Consider the following 17,355-nt stretch of genomic DNA (forward strand, 5'->3'; position numbering starts at 1 on the left):
GATGAACAGAACTCAGTGCAACTCAAGGACTCTGTACACTTGTTTGGAATTCCAGCAGTTTAGATAGAGGTTAAATTTTCTTGTGGTTATTTAAAATTAAATCCCAAAGGTCAGTCTAAAATCAACACTAATGGTCTGTGTGAATGCAGGTGTGGAATATCATTGAATGATTTGCATCACCTTGTGGTATACTAGCACTATTTCAGGATTAAACTATTTAGGGAAAATGGAAACAAGGAAAATATCTCATGGAATCTAACTGACTTGCTGAAAGAGAAGAGGCAAATTTGGATACAGATATAGATACTTTGAAGTATACTAATAGAATAGATAGTCAGAAAATGTAAAAAAGAACCCATCCAAAATAGAATAATAAGTAAAATTTAGATGCCTTTGGTAATCTTTGATACAACTCTTTCCCAAATGTTGATGTACTTACCATTAACTGCTAAAGTTGACTTTGATAGTGGGCAAATATGACATATTATGTTTTAGATGTCATTTCTCCCAACCCAATTTATGGAGAATTTTAGAAAACAGTTTGGTAAACTCTTTGAAAAATATCTGAATATTGATCTTAGCTATATTAAATTGGCAGAACCCTATTCCCAGCTACAAAAGGAGGAAAAAGGTGGTAACTAGAAGCAAGGTGGATGGAGTTAGTTAATAATAGCAAGAAGTACACAGTTGGAACGCCTAAAGATGGTGTTAGAAAAGACCATTATGGAGAAAATCTATTTATCTCAGTGTTTCTCAACCCTAGAAACTTGAAGATGGGTGGTCAAAGACATTTGAGTACAAGTGTTTTTATGGGAAAAAAAAGAACTCAAATGATAATATAAAAATAAATGGACTTATTCTTCATCTTATATTATTGCTCAAAAATTAAAAATATAAAAGCTAAATCCAGCGGAGCCATCTGTTTATCTCAGAGGTAGATCTTGCCATGGGAAATTTGGACATTCTTTAGTGGGTTAGTTCATAATGGACTTAATATTTACTTAATATGAACACTTAATATTTTTTCTACAACAACTAACTATAAAAATAAACTACATAGAAATATGGAATTTTAGATTGAAGCCTAAGAACACTATTTTGTTTTAAGAGAAAGAAATTTTGGGGAAAAAAAATAATGTTCAGCTATGTGCACCTAGCAGTTTTAAACAGTACAGCCCAGGTATAAAATTGTACTTTCCATAAGACAGTTTGCTATTTGACCTCATCTTGCATTAGTGATGGACTGGTGTTCAACAAATGAATTAGGCAATTACTCCCCAAGCTGAAATATAATGGACTGTGATAGTAGCCCTTATAACTTGCACTTCTAAAATCTTGGGCCAAACATACAGGTGCAGAATAGAGTCTGTACTGAGATTAATTATGTCAGTCATGACTCCAGGGACCTACTCAAGCTTTCTGAAATTGATCTTAGTTTTAAAAGAACAGCATAAAGCACTGCCATTTTAGCTCTACATATTTTTTATTGAACTGAAGTGATGGGTGGCTATACCAATATATTGAAACTGTATATATGTAGGCATAAAAGCTCTCTCACAGGAATTTACTGCATTTACCTTATGAAGTGGACATGATCTATGAAAGCTTGTAAGATAATAAAATTGCTTAGTTTTTGAAGTATATAAAACTCTTTCCCTCCTTGTATTTTCTTTACCACAGCTCTCTTTCTGGAAGATGTAGTAATCCCATATGCCCCACACAACTACAGAGAGACCACTAATGCCAGCAAGAGCATTCATATCCTGTACATTGTAAATGAACAGCATGAGTGCAAGCATGATTGTATTCTCTGGGCAAGAAAAAAAGGGCATGCAAACATGACACTTAAAATCAGATATGAGCATTTGCAAAGTTGTATTTAATTAGCACTAGTACTGAACTCACTGGGAGGTGGCGAATGAATACATTTCAATCTGTTTTTAGAAGGATGAAAAACTCTCTCTCCCTTCTTGCCTAATACATAGTAAAAAGCAATTGGCTTGGTCAGGACTTTAATTAAAATATTACAATTACTTAGTCAGTTTTGCACATACACTAATGGTATCAGCTCAAAACCATGCTATATTATGCACATACAAACCAAAGAGTTAGATATCAACCCTAAAGTTGTTGGTGTAAATAATGAAACAATTCGTTACAAAAACAAGAGACCCATATTCCTTTTTTAATGGTCATCCATTGCTCCTTTCAGAAAACGCCTAGATAGAAGTATTAGAATGTCATTGTAGTGGGTTGAGCATTCAATCCAATCAATATCACAATACTATCCTATCTGCAATTAAAATATTATGCCCATAACTTCAGTGACAAGATGAGTTTTCAAAGGCCTGTGCAGGGAATTGAAGCTGTAATTACCCATTCATCAGGCTCAAGAGGTAAGAGCACCCGTTTTTAATACAAAGCTCATTAAAATAGATTTGGAAGATAAATGCAAATATCCAAAGAGGTGGGAAGACTCCCTAGGCAGTGAGAGAGATTTCACTCAAACATATAATTTAGCATAGGGGGAAAAAATCAGTGTGTGTATGTGTGTATGATTTTACACACACACACACACACACACACACACACACACACACACACACACACACCACATACACACATGCATACACATATATACACACATGTACACACATATGACTAGGATGTTTGGATACTTAGCAGGATCCCTTTCCCTAGAGTCTAGGCTGAAGATTCTGTATTGACTGTAAATGAACTACCAACCTATTTTTAAGGTATTGTTTTTGGTTTCTAAGCTTTTTTTACCCGCTTTGGCTAATTTATAAACATTTTACTCAGGACTAGAATAACCGAGGTTTGACTTCTCCTATGTAGGCCAAGCAATACTTGCTCAATATGTGGTATATTATTGGTTTTCACGACAGCCTGTTAATTTTGCTGCACTGTGGAGTGAACATTCTCTATTGCGATGGAACAAGTTTTAATGGAGTGATTAAACACAGTTCTCCTGTAGCATGCTTCCCCTATAAATATATTTTAATCATTTTTTTGCCCAGGCATTTCCTTGATTTATTCTGTTTAACTCATCACACATTGCCACAATAATTGTTTTTTTAACCAGTTTTATAATATACTTTTGCAATTTTGAATATTTATTGTATGTTTTTAATGAGTAGGTTTACCTAAATATTTGTGAATAAATAGCTAAAAATAAATATACTTTTATGCTGGATTGACACATCATAAAAACATTTTAATGTTTGGGATTCTTCTAAGTGAACAAGATCCCAGATTTTGCCTGGCATTGCTGTAACGTATCACTGCTTGCAGGATCTTTAGACATCTTTGTGGTGTTAGTTAAGGAAATCATCATCACCTCAAAGCAACAGATAAGGATAGTGATATAACTGGCCAGTACCTATCCTGAAGATTTCTTGAGAGGAAAGTATTTGGAGACCCTTCCAGAACTGAATGAAACTTGGCCTGGATTCTATTAAGCTCTTCACTTGCAGGAGGTTTGCTCAGGTAGTACTCCTAAATCTGGAATTAATTATGATTATATCCTTTGTTGGTTTCATAGCTGCAGTTCACAGTCGCAAGAAAGCTCTTATTTTCTTCCATATGAATTGCATATTCCATATGAATAATATGAATACTATTGTGCAATAGTATTCAATATGCTGAAGCATGTATTTCTCGTAGTATGTTGTATGCTCTTATTCAGGCCTAATGCTCTTCTCATGCCTGTTACAAAATATTATGCCATGAATGGTACGTAAATAAGATTCAGTTGTTAGTTTGGCTGATTTTTTTTAAAACAAAGGATGGGAACAAGGCTACCATGGTCTCCTTTAATTTCAAGCAGCATCATGCTTTAGGTTAAAATTTAATTCTTCATTAATAGCAAGCATAATTAGGTTTACTTTGTGAATCATCTATCCATTCTTTGGCTTCACTGCAAGTGAAGAAGATAAATATGTAAGCATGAACATCAATAATGTCTAAGTGATCATTAAATATTTGGAAAAATAAGTAGGAAATTTCATATTAAACAATTTGCCATTTATCCTATTGTTAAAAGTAGAATTGCATCTTATTTGATATTAGTCTGATACTTGGATTTCTTCAATAGTCCTTGCTATCCAGTCCTACAGAACAAGTCCAGCCACAGACTTTTGTTTTGAAAATAAATAAATAAAATTGAGTACCTTTTTCTGGTCCATAATAGCGGGCTACTACCACATCTCTTTTACTGCTAAGAACATATTTTTATTTACATTGATTTTTGGTGTACAAACAGATTTGCTGTTTATGGCAGGCTCTAATCTTATGGGGTAATGTTAGTTTTTACCGATGTCTTTTATTGGTTGAGCTTTTATTGTTGGTATATTTAATTATAAATCCATTGTTTGATCTATATATATATTTAACATCGTAGTGGAGTGGATGTCTACAAATCTGTAAAATAAATAAATATTGAGACCAGAATGTTATTAGGAGAGGGTTTAATATTGCAAGAGATGTGTTAAGTTTAGGTGGTTGTCTCACTTTTACCATCATGGATCATAAGCACTTCTGTTATTAATTGGACATCATCCTCTAAAATATAGGTATGCTGATTAATAACATTTCAAGCAGTCATTAGTAACACAATTCAGTACAAGTCTCCTATAAACCTGACAGTGTTCAAGAACTGTCACACAGGATTTATATTATTAGCATGCTTCACACCATTTTTTTTTCTTTTTGTCTCCACATATTTACAGAGTGGATACACTTAGCTCTCTGTTATAACAACAACAATAAGAATCTATTCGTTTAATTCATTACCAATAGTTACATTAGCATAAATATATTAATCTGGCAATCAGATATGGTTGCCTTTCTTTCACCTATTAGATGCACGAGAAAGGAGTTTCTCTTCCTTATTGTCAGATTGAGTTAATGTTCAACTAGGGATTACTTTGCTTGATAGAGGAGCAAAGAGATGTGGATGTTTAATTCTTCATTAATCTTTTTCCTTGCCATAATGAATAAAGGTGTAAATATTAACACCTCTGATTTTCAAACATCAGTTTAAGCTACCATCCATAAATTCACTTTCCTAAAGGCCACATGCTTCAGTAAGTGAGCTCCCATTCATTGAATACGGCGACTAAATTTAGACGTATTTTGATTGTTTAAGCTTCTTGTACATAAAATAATAGTAGCCATCAGATACTCCTGCCCTAATTTCCTATAGTGATTTGAATCCTTTAAAAGAAGATTGAATTAAAAAAAACAACATTGTGTGCATGTGTAATGTATGTATGTATGTGTATTACTGTGTATTTCAATATATTTTGGAGTTTCTCTTTATAAATTATTTGTTGAAGCCTTTGTATTGTTTTCTGGTTGTAACTGACAGCTTTATAATACCTAGGGGCACATTTGAGGTCTCTTTCTCTTTTCAAACATTCTTCTCTATCCAGAGAAAAGGCTGTTTTTCTTTGTTTCTTTGCTATGAAAAGCAGATCAGAGACTGCCTCTGAATGCAGAAAAAGATGACATTCCCAAGTAACTACCAGGTTACTTATTCTACACCAGGCCCATGTCCTGCCTGTGGACTCTTTCTAATTTCTCTACCCAAGTGGACCTTCTCATGGATCATGGCAATAACAACAACAATAAAGAGTCAAGACTTATTAAAAATATAAACTGGAGTGGGGGGAGGACTTTGGATATATTCCACTTTTTAATTGCTGAGACATTAATGTCAAACTACTAAGCAGTATATTTTTAGTAGCTTACCCCCCATGACTAGTTGTCAAGTGAAGGAAAAAATCAGTAAGGCAGTATCACTTCTGGCAGAACTAGAGTGAATTAGAAATTCTTTTTTTTTTTTAACAAGGCATTTTTAAAACACTCATTTTTTAAAAACCTCGTTTAAATCTACCTCTTGCAATTTGCCATTGTAGGATTTTAGTGCAGGATGCCTATATGTGTGTATGTAATATTCTCTACCTTTTGTCTTTAATATTCTGTGGTTTTTAATTATTAAAGGTAAGTATTTGAATTATAAATATTCTAGTTATACAGGAATAGGCAAAGCAGGCAAATGCCCTCCGGCAAAATTCTTCCATTATCCATAATCCTCCTGCCTCCTGCCTCCATTTCTCTCCCTCCTATCTTCATGTCGTCTCAAAAAACACAGAGGCATTCTTTTAAACTAACCTTCTCCTCCCCACTTAAACCACAGAAATCCCTTCTCAATATGTATAGGGGCCTTTCCCTTGAAGTGGGATGTCATACTTGTCCTAAATATAATAAAGTGCTATCTTCAAGGCATTTCTGCATCCAAAACACTCCCTAGAAACCTGCCTAGCCCTCCCACCTAACCAGTACGGATGTCACAAATCATAGCCGAGAAGCTGCTTTATAGTGAATCATTAACATTGTCAGGAATGAGTTGGCAAGGGAGGAAAAAGATTTCCATTACAGAACTGAAGCAGCATATACAAATGACAGCATTGTCATTTCTCTTGCATTGTTTTATAAAGCACACAACTGATTAGGGAGAGTTGATTCCAATATACATATACATACACATACATACGTACATTGGCTATGCATATATGACAATTATGTTTTCATCATGTAGCATCTGGAAATGCCTGTGTGCCCGTACTCCACAATAATGGAATTGCTAAACTGGAACTTGGAATGATACGAGAGTTAACAATGACTTTTTCTGATGCAACTGCGTAGTTTTGGTGAATAGCCATGGGAACCCAGAAGTATAACTAATGCAAAATATAGATTATGAGAGGAATAATCCATGCCAAGGTTAATAATTTAATAAAGTGATGTCTGACACTGGATTTAGTAAAAACTGATAAATTACTGCTATATTAATAACAGATCAGGATATTTACTATTAGTTTTTCTCCTCTGTATAGTTTGAATGAAAGGTAGGTAATTTACACCTATAACATCCAGTAAATTTAATTAGTCATATAGCATGTAGTTAATTAGTTACTTATTCAGTTAATTACTGCAATTTATATGTCCAATCTAGCAGGATTCTGTGTAGATTACCTTCATTAGGACATCATATAGTATAAAAGTAATTCATTTTGATTTACAACTGCAGGTTTTTTTTCCCCCAACATTAAAAACATTCTTAATATATTGATTCTGCTTTTTAAATTTTTTTGTAAAAGACAATTACATGGAATTATGCATGTCTCTATTACTAATAGAAATATTATGTGCCAAGTTCCCAAGTCTAGCAAATATGCAAGGATATAGTAAGATGCCTTACAAATAAAAAAAATTGACTAGCTTTCCAAAAATTGGGTAATTTACTTTGACAATAAAAAGTGCTAAATTCATAAAATGCTTTGTTTTATCTCCATGCTTTCATTTATCACTTGAACATGTTTGACCAGATGGTCATACAGGACCCGATATGCTACCTTTAATTTTTTTTATTAACTAAGGCTTCGATGCCACGAAATTTTCATAGGCTGTAAATGGCTTACAAAATTCCTAAAACAAAGTTAGAAACAGTCAATCAATTAATCAATGTGCAATGACATCACACCCCATCCATATTTGTTGGCAATTGTGTAAAGTTCAAAAATTTTGGAAAACAATCTATTATAAAATGAAATAAAGAAAAATAGAAAATAAATTATGGTGATATGCATTGATGTAAAACAATGTCATATTTGGAAAAAATCTAATATAGGCTTCCGTTTAACTTGAAAACTATTCTTTGATTACAGTTCATCTTATAGGCTTTATTTCATCAGAGATTTGGATTCTTTTAATATAAAACTTTAATATTTAAGGGATTTTTTTAATCTTGCTAAATAAAGATAGCATTATGATTTTTACATTTCTTTTGTTTAAAATACATTTTACTAATTATCTTTTAATCATTGCTTATTTATTTTAATGGTGTAAGTTCTAAAATGATATAAGATAGTTTACTATGCAGCACTAATCTGACATTATTTCAAAATTGTTATTTAATCTTATGATACTTGTAAATCTGTTTATTATTGTTTTTAAATTTTTCTGTTTTTCTTCTTGATTGTATTTGTGTATATGCATACACATGCAGAGAATTGCTACTCCAGGTGTTAAGCTAAATTTCTACATCCCCAAACACATTCTTGAAAATTTTATTGACATTTAGAAGCCCAATAAGTTAGAGGATGACCAGATATTGGGGATGAGCTGTTGCATGAAAGGGGGCCTGTTGCATAAAACTGCAGTCCCTACAATTGGCATTCCCATTAAGAAAGGGCCCTCAACAAGGAAATAGCTTAGATTCAAGCCAAAGACATTGGAATGCAGATTTGACTCAAGTTCATAAACAATTCTTGCCAGAATATGAATTGCTGAAATGCCAATGTCACCATACCATTCTTTGAACTAAAGCTTAAACTTGCAAAGCTTCTCATTAGTTTTTACAGTATGTAGCCATAGTTGATTGGAGATGCAGTCAATCATCATTATCATCATCATTTATTATATTTTATTCTATATTATATAATTGTCCCATAATAAAAGGTATTTGAACAGCTCAAAAAAAATTAATATTATAATATAGCATAACATTCTAATGTTGCATGACTGTTTTAAGTCAGGTGTGCCTCTATGAATGATGAAATTTGTCAAGTTGGAATCTCACTGCAGTATTCATGTCAGCTTTTTATTTGTAATACAAGGAAGACAAAGGAAGGAAAAAATGTGCTTCTCAGGAAAGTTAATTCTTCATATAAAACAAAAGACTTGGCAGCTTTTAGTAATCAGCAGTTGGAAAATATTTTCATTTTCCTGAAAAAAAAAGATGGGTTGGAGATGCTGAAGGAACTTTGTAATCTTGTAGGGGTTCCACAATCCTTACAAGGGACTCCAAAGTAACACCTTTTTAAGGGATATAAAATTTACAAACAAAGAAACACATAAACAATCATGGGGGCACTAAGGCCTTGACTGTCTTACTGTTGTCACCTTGCTGAAATTATGAACATCTGAGGAGTCTCATTTGGAAATACTTTACCTATGTGCTGATTTCCATAGTGAAAGAAAGACGAATATAAATGTAATGTATAATTTTGGTAATACAAAAGTTGGATTTTTTTTTTCAAAAAATGTCTTTTGTCTTTTGTATGTTTTTGTATACAGAGAATTCCAGTGTTGAGTTTTTCTCTCAAACTGTGAATGTTTGTATATGAATATTAGGTTAGATCGTCCATGAAGCAGATGTAAATGATTTAGACTAAAAAAAATGTATATTTTAAACCAGGGGAATAAAGTACTACTTTTCTATACAAATTATATCACTCCTAAGGCAAACAATTACTTTAAAAAGAAATATATAAGTTCATTTTAACAAGACAATAGTTGATTGAAAACTCAAATAAATCTGTAAAGTGTTATAACAATATGAAAATTTTTAAAAGGTAGGAGGAAGAAAAAGGAAACTGTCCAACTTAAATATTCCCATTTTAAATGTAATTGTATGTCTTAAAGCCAAACATTTTCATTTTTGCTTTCTTCAGTTGCTCATTAATAGAATGCAACACTGGTCAATATTATTCTTCAGATATAAATATTAATATTATTTAATGATTAACCATATCCTTCCACGATCCAACATTTGAAGGATTGTTCAATGCTTTAAAAAGTGTGTGTGTATGTGTGAGAGAGAGAGAAAGAGAGGGAGGGAGGGAGGGAGAGAGAGAGATGAAAATTCTATTTTATTGCATCCTATTTTAACCTGATGGATCAAGGTCAGAGCATCAATATGTTTTTAAAAAGCAGATAAAGTATAAAAAGATAACTGTTTATCAAGTAAAAAAACCTTACAATCATATATTATCTGGTAAAGATACATAAATCTGACTATGAGTAAGGAAGACCCTTTAGCACAAAGCTTTTGAGCTTGTTTTCAGGGCAAGGTGCTGTCATCAGGCTTCTAGGATGAAGGGAAGCTGAATATTAAAATTCACCAGATGACTCATCTTTCAAAGCCCCATTCCGAGAGAGGTGATAAACTCCTTCAACTGCATTCTGAAGATAACATGAGGTTCCCTTGCCCTTCATATGACTGCCTATTTTTCAAATCTTACTTTATTCTGTTCATTGTCATCTGTAGTAGCTGGCTAGGGGTTACAGACTTCCTAAAAGATAAGCAACAATTAAACAAATACTTCAAAAAGCATATAGAAACATAATATTACTTCTTTCATAATTTGCTATTATTATCAATTGGCCTCAGTCTAATTTAAAAACAAAGTATTCTAGTGGCTGAAGAGTTTATAAATTATTTTATTGTACTTACATATTTTTGCTTGAAATCTTTGAATATGATTGGTGATCAGCATGCAATAGATTATTGTTCTTGTTCTATCTTTTCCTTAAAAATTATTTTGCCTTTCTGACTGAAAGAAATTCTAAAAGTAATTTTCTGAAAGCCAAATTTTTAGGCACCAGTAAAATAAGGTAAAATTTCTCCATAAATAAAATCATCTTTATTTTCTTTATAAAATATAATGATATTTCCTGAAATATATTAACAGCTATCACAATTATGAAGAAATATCTGATCCAAGCACCACAGATCAGAAAGCAATCTAAGGAACATTAGTTCCGTTATTAATTTCAGATCTTAGAGATTGATGTAGAAGACAAATATTTGACAGCTAAAATATGAAACTTATATTGAGTCATGGGAAATAGTATTATGTCACTTAAAGTACAGTCTATGGGACTATTCATTCATTTATTTTATTTATAGTTACCCATCTAATACTAAACTGTGGGCAGTTCCAATCAAGAAGTAGAAAAACATTTTAATTTTAATAATTATGATTATAAACAACATCAACAATAGAGTATCTACAATGTAATCATCAAGAATCAACATAAAAAGTTTAAATATGATGGCAAGACAAAACAGTGTAATGGATATGCAAAAATTAATGTATCGTTAGAGGCCACCACTGAGAAATCATCATGCATAGTATAATGCTACCAGTAAAAGATCCACCAAATTTGAATTCCTAGTAACCCACAATTTCATCCCGTTGAATGTAATCTCATTTGGAATATACTCTAAGGAAATCTCACTTCTATTTTGGGATTTATTAAAAAAAATAAACGAAAGATCAAATTATTACCAGAAAACTTTCTTTACAGGACCTTTTTTCTTATATGAATGTATGTGTTAATGTGCATGGGATGTAAAATATTTATTTATATCGTTATCCTATAGAATATAAATTATATATATTATTCCAGTTAGTTTAGGGGAAAACAATGAAACACAGAATCATAGAATTGTTAATGACCATAGATTATAGTCATCTAATTCAATCTCCTACTCAGTGCAGAATCTGTGACAGTTGATTTTCTAGCAGAGATCTTCAACTTCCAGTGTCATGTGGTAGATTGTTCCACTGGCTGTCAGCCAACTAAAGTAGCCAATACCTGCAGAGGGATTCAGATGAATCAATATATATAAAACAAGATCACAGCATTCTTAAACTGAGTAATCTGCAGACTCAAATGAAGAAAAACTGTTTCGCTTAAAAGAATTTGGAATTGCTCTAATCCACTCTATTGAGTCCACTACAGATAGTCCTTGATTTACAACTGCAATTGAACCCAAAATTTCTGATGCTAAGTGAAACAGTTGTTAAGTGAGTTTTGCTCCATTTTACAACCTTTCTTACCATAGTTGTTAAGGAAATCTGGCTTTGGCAATTGACTTTATTTGGTCAGAAGGTCACAAAACACGATCACATAGCCCTGGCACACTTCAACCATCGTAAATATGATTCAGTTGACAAGCATTTGAATTTTGATCACGTGATCATGGAGATGCTGCAATAGCCATATGTGTGAAAAACAGTCATAAGTCATTGTAACTTTGAATGTCACTAAACAAATGGTTGTAAGTTGAGGACTACCTGTACTTGGCTTCAAAAAACCAGATTATATTAAAATACAAATTTATCACCTTGTTTGAAATTGAAAAGCAAAGCAGAGTCATACCTAGATGAAACCTAAATGGGAAACCTAAGAATAATCCAAAAACTGTAGATGTGACTAAAAGTTGAAACATGTTGGAATAAGGCAAATCTGTTTCTTATCATTGGCAAGAAAACTTCATGGACTTCAGTTTCAGAGAGATTTTTTTTTCTTACTTCCTTTAATTTAAATTTTTTTTTCAACAGACTTTGCCAATAAAATGTAAAGATAGTCTTTCTCTATATTTTTAAAAAGTCTATGGCAACATTAGAATTCTTCCCTAAAGATGAGTGCCATGACTTTTCCTTAATGTATCTATTCTATTCTCTTAGGATGGTTGAATTTTTAAAATTATTATGAATTTTATATCTGAATATGAGCAAAAACATTTAAATATCTCTCTGTTCAGAAAGTGTTCATTATAAAACGTTGCCCATTTTAGAGATATTTTAAAACTTATATGACTTTCTTAGTGAGAAATAAATGGTAACAATATCTTTAAACCACAAGGCATTGGACAACAGGACTTCTGCTGGAATAAGTGTCTGTCTGGTGGTGTACTTACAAATGAATAATCTTGGTTTAAGCATTTGAAATGGAATATTCCTGTAATCTCAATCTTTAATATATTTCCTGAAAGGGACATCAGTCACCGTCATTCAGGGAGGAATTAAAAAGTCAATTTGAGTGTTTGAATACAAATGGCAACCAGAAGGTAGCGTGATCTTTTTGTCTGATGTGGATCTGTGATAATACCTTTGCCATAAATCATCTTTCTTCAGGAAAAGGTTACATTTGTCCTCTCTTGCCAGATACAGCTTGACCACCACATTGGGAAATTGCCATTTCTTAAGACAACAAGCAATGAGGAAGTAAATAAAATGAATATATGCCACATCATAACACTGATGATGTGAGAATGGATTCTACTAGCCATTGTATAAATCTGTGTTTATCAAACATAGCCCCAAATTAGAAAAATAGTGGTGTAAACAATATCACTTTATCTTTTCAGAAAAGCAGATTCCCTCCTCCCCATTCTCAATGCATGGGAAGAAATAAAAGAATAAATGAACTGCTTTGAATTGTCTATATGTAGGATTCACATGTGCAAACAAAGGCACTTGTTGGAATTCCTGTGTTGTCCCTTTAGCCCCCTTTCCTATTAAACTGTACTAATCAGACAGACTTGTTCTTTATTTGTTTTAGCCCTGACTGCTGCTAAAAGGTTCTGATAAACATAGCAATTAGGCTTAAGTTAGAATGAAGGTATGACCAAATAGTATTTTTTCTATCTCACCAATTTCTTTGCATTTCTAGAATTCATGTATTTTTAACAACAAAAAATACTCACGGCAAATATTCATTAGAGGTTATCTCTTAAAGGAGATCTCTTCCACCAAGTTCTGTGTTTCACTTCTCAGATATTGCCAAGCTTTTGTAATCATACAATTATTTTGCCATTTTGTTAAGTATATATTCTAATTATCATTTCTTAAAATAAAATTATATTTTTATGGGCAAAAAATATTAGAGCCTGAAATAAACCACCCTGATTAATCCTGGCCAGGATAAATCCTAGGAATATTTTTGCAAATGAATTGTCAGGAGCAAAGGATCAGGGCCATAGGTTAAGTTGTAGCACATAAGACTTATCCAAGCCTATAAACAAGAATCTAGTCAACTCAGTCAGTCAGCATTAAATTGATACTACATAAGAGTCAAAGGAATTCAAGGGGACCGGGACTTGGATTGTTTGTGGCAACATAAGGACTCTAAGCTGATGACACCCCTGCTTGTTCTTCTCCTGAATATGTATAATTTGTCTTGGTGCATATGCTCTCAGTATCTTTATGTACACTGAGAGCATATACACCAAGACAAATGTGTGTATATGTGTGTCCAATCACACTTGGCCAATGAAAAATTCTGTTCTGTTCTGTTCTGTTCTATTCTACTCTACTCTACTCTACTCTACTCTACTCTACTCTACTCTACTCTACTCTACTCTACTCTACTCTACTCTATTCGACTCGACTCGACTCGACTCAACTCTATAACAGGGATAGGATTTTCACTCTCTGAGTTACATTGTGATTATTGTCCTGTTGGGGACTCCATGGAACACAATCACCATATTTATGTAGCACTTTAGATACAAAGGAAAAGTGCTTTGGATGCAAGGGATTGACATAAGGAAGGGCAACTTGGCCTTTATTCATACTCAGGATGAATAAAGGGTTAGGTTAGGGGTGTCATTGGTGGCTCGCAGGCCGGATGCGTCACATGCAGGCCATGCCCACCCCAGTTCCGCGAAGGGAAAGAACATCATGATACATCCTGTGATGGCAATGTGACATGGTGAGTTTGACACCGGTGGGTTAGGGTGTATAGTATTATCTAAAATGATGCAGAAAAAAGAAAAGGGGGAAGGGGACAATAAGTTGCATGTTTAGGTGAAACAAATAATGCCAGGTGTGTTTAGTAGGAATCACGCATAAATACAGATGGCCTTTGGTATTTGTTGGGGTTACATTCTAACCTAACAGCTGTGGATAATGAAAGCACAGAAAACAAATGAGTTTGGGGGGGGGGACACTTAACACACAGGCATAAAATACATGAAAAATATTCAGATTCCTTTCTCCAAACAGAACCAGGAATCCCAAACCATGGATAGACATTTTTTTAAATCATGAATAATGAATGAGATCTGGTATGTATTTACCAATGAAGAAACCACAAGTAATGAAATTATATATACTGAAGTCCAGGTATAGACTAGATTTTAAAAACACACTGTTTTCTGTGTTAATACTTAGGTTTAAATTTCTACCAATGAGTTCCAGAGCATTTTCATTTTCAAAATGAAAATAATTATAAAAAAATAAAGCATCAACTCACATTTAAAAGGGTGTTAAGATAAATTGGCTTTCTCCTTTATGATATCCAAAAGAAAGGTCAGCAGAGCTTTAACACAGAGCATCAGATTGTGTTTTTTTTCATTGTCTCATTTACTGCTTTGATAAAACAAAGACCCTCCCATAGATATACTACATTAAATGCAGGCAGGCAGGCAGGCAGAAGCTATTTCTAATTTCCGCCCTAATGAATCTGTTAAGAAATTGATGATTTGTATATTACATTTATGGATATTACATTTCAGATGAAACGTCTGATTTTTCCTTAAGTCCAGCTTTCTACACAATTTTCCAGTTGGATTGACTGAGGTAAAGGCAGATCAAGCAACTGCCCAATGTCAGGCAGTGAGCTGGTAGGGATTAGAATTTAGGTCCTTCCTCACTAATGGAACAAATAGCCTTCATTGTGCCAAATCCCACCAGGGATGGACAACTCACAAAAAAGAGGATTAGCCATAAAGAGACTTGTCTGCTTAGGCACGCAAAAGATGTTCAATATAGAAGAAATACAAACGACTTTTAAGTTTGGAGCATAATCCTGGGCATGATTTATGCTTGTTCACTGAATATTTGGGGAAGATTTTAATGACTGATAAATGCAAGGGTAATAGAAGTGCTAAAGCAGAGAAGGGCCGTGCATCCATATTTCAAAGGGAAGAGAACAGAGTATAAATCTTCAGTGGCTTTACAGTATTGAAAGTAGTACTGTTGTTCGTGTTGGGAAGAAGGCCTTCTTATTTTCAGGGGTGAGGGGAGGGGTATGTTCCATGCAAAAGGTAAACAAATATTACAAGGCTGCCTCCCTTTCACCGGCAGCACATTTGAAACCAATGTCACTATTCTAGTTACAGAGCAAAAATGGAAACTGTCTCTTTTGATTTAAATCTGTCCCTAAGCAATTTTCATGAGTTAACACAGCAGAAGTGCAAGGATAAGAATCAATAAACAAAGAAGGCCAAATGGCTCCTAAACTACCCATCCTTTCCATTGGGACCTTCAGCCCCCTCCCACCCACACTGGCGCACTAAGATTCACCGTCCATAATGTGCAAGAGGAACTAATTTCACCACCCAACTAGGAAGTGGGGATGGAATTATTGACCAATTACATATCTCTGTTCAAATCTGCTTATGAGTCATCTGCTTATTGCTGTGCTTCCTACTGAAAGGACAAAGAGAATTATAGGGAAGGCAGGAGGACCTTCGTGTCTTCTGGCTATTTAAGAGTGCCTCCTCACACTTTCTTAGTGTGCCAGAATGATTCAGTTTCATTTGCAGTTTTCTCTTGCATTAAACAGACAAGAGATATAGACAAACAGCTGCAGGGTGTATTTGAAGAAACAAAGTAGGTAAGGGGGAAAAAAAAGTCCAAATCTGTGCAAGGGCAATATAGTTCAGAATGTTGCCTCTATAAATGTTCTCAGGAGAAGAAAACACATCAGTTGGCGCATCCCCTAATAAGAAAGCTGTTTATTAGCAAACAAAGAGAATGGTCTTGTTTAGGAGAAATGGAAAGGACTAGTTTCATTGTCTAGAAAGGAGGGAGCATTCCAGCTGTTGGATGGCCAAGGCAGCAAAATAAATATTGCAGGGGATCAAAAAGCTTCTTAGTGAACCATTTTGTGCTTCACTAGGGAATATTCATATGATTAACATGTCCCAGCAGACACGGATTTCTACTTTTATTTCTCTGTTTTTCCTTACATCTTGTGAACCAAGTATGTACCAAGATGGTACCGCCCCAGGCGCCTGATGGAACCTGATAGGTTCCAGATGGAACTTGGGCCAATCCCGGAGGTTCTGGCTCACGCCTCATCTGGGGACCTAGTTGCCGCCTGGGATAGGGCGGCGGCTGGAGCCCTGGATCGAGTCGTGCCTTTGCGGCCTCTGACCCGGCGCCGATCTCGCCTGGCTCCTTGGTTCACCGAGGAGCTGAGGGAGATGAAGCACCGGAAAAGACGCCTAGAGAGCTGTTGGAGGGCTAGTCTTTCTGAATCTGACCAAACACTGGTAAGATCTCATATTAGGAATTACCTAGTGGCGATAAAAGCAGCAAAGTGTTCTCATTTTGCTGCTCTTATTGCGTCATCAGATAATCGCCCGGCCGCCCTGTTTAGGGTGACCCGCTCCCTGCTCCACCAGGAAGCGCGGGAGGACCCCTTGGAGGAAAGAGCCGAGGATTTTGTTCAGTATCTGTATGACAAAATTACTCAGATTCGGGCAGGTCTGGACTCTGACGCGATAGATCCAGAGAGGGTGATGGAGACAGGTTTTGAGACTGTTATCTGGGATGAGTTTGATCCTGTGACCCCAGATGACGTGGACAGGATTCTGGGTAGATTGAACACGACCACATGTTTGTTGGACCCGTGTCCCTCCTGGTTAGTGCTGGCTTCCCGGGAAGTGACGCGAGGCTGGCTCCA

Source organism: Pantherophis guttatus, chromosome 1 (genome assembly GCF_059756535.1).
Source record: "Pantherophis guttatus breed Tessera chromosome 1, ASM5975653v1, whole genome shotgun sequence".
NCBI lineage: Eukaryota > Metazoa > Chordata > Lepidosauria > Squamata > Colubridae > Pantherophis > Pantherophis guttatus.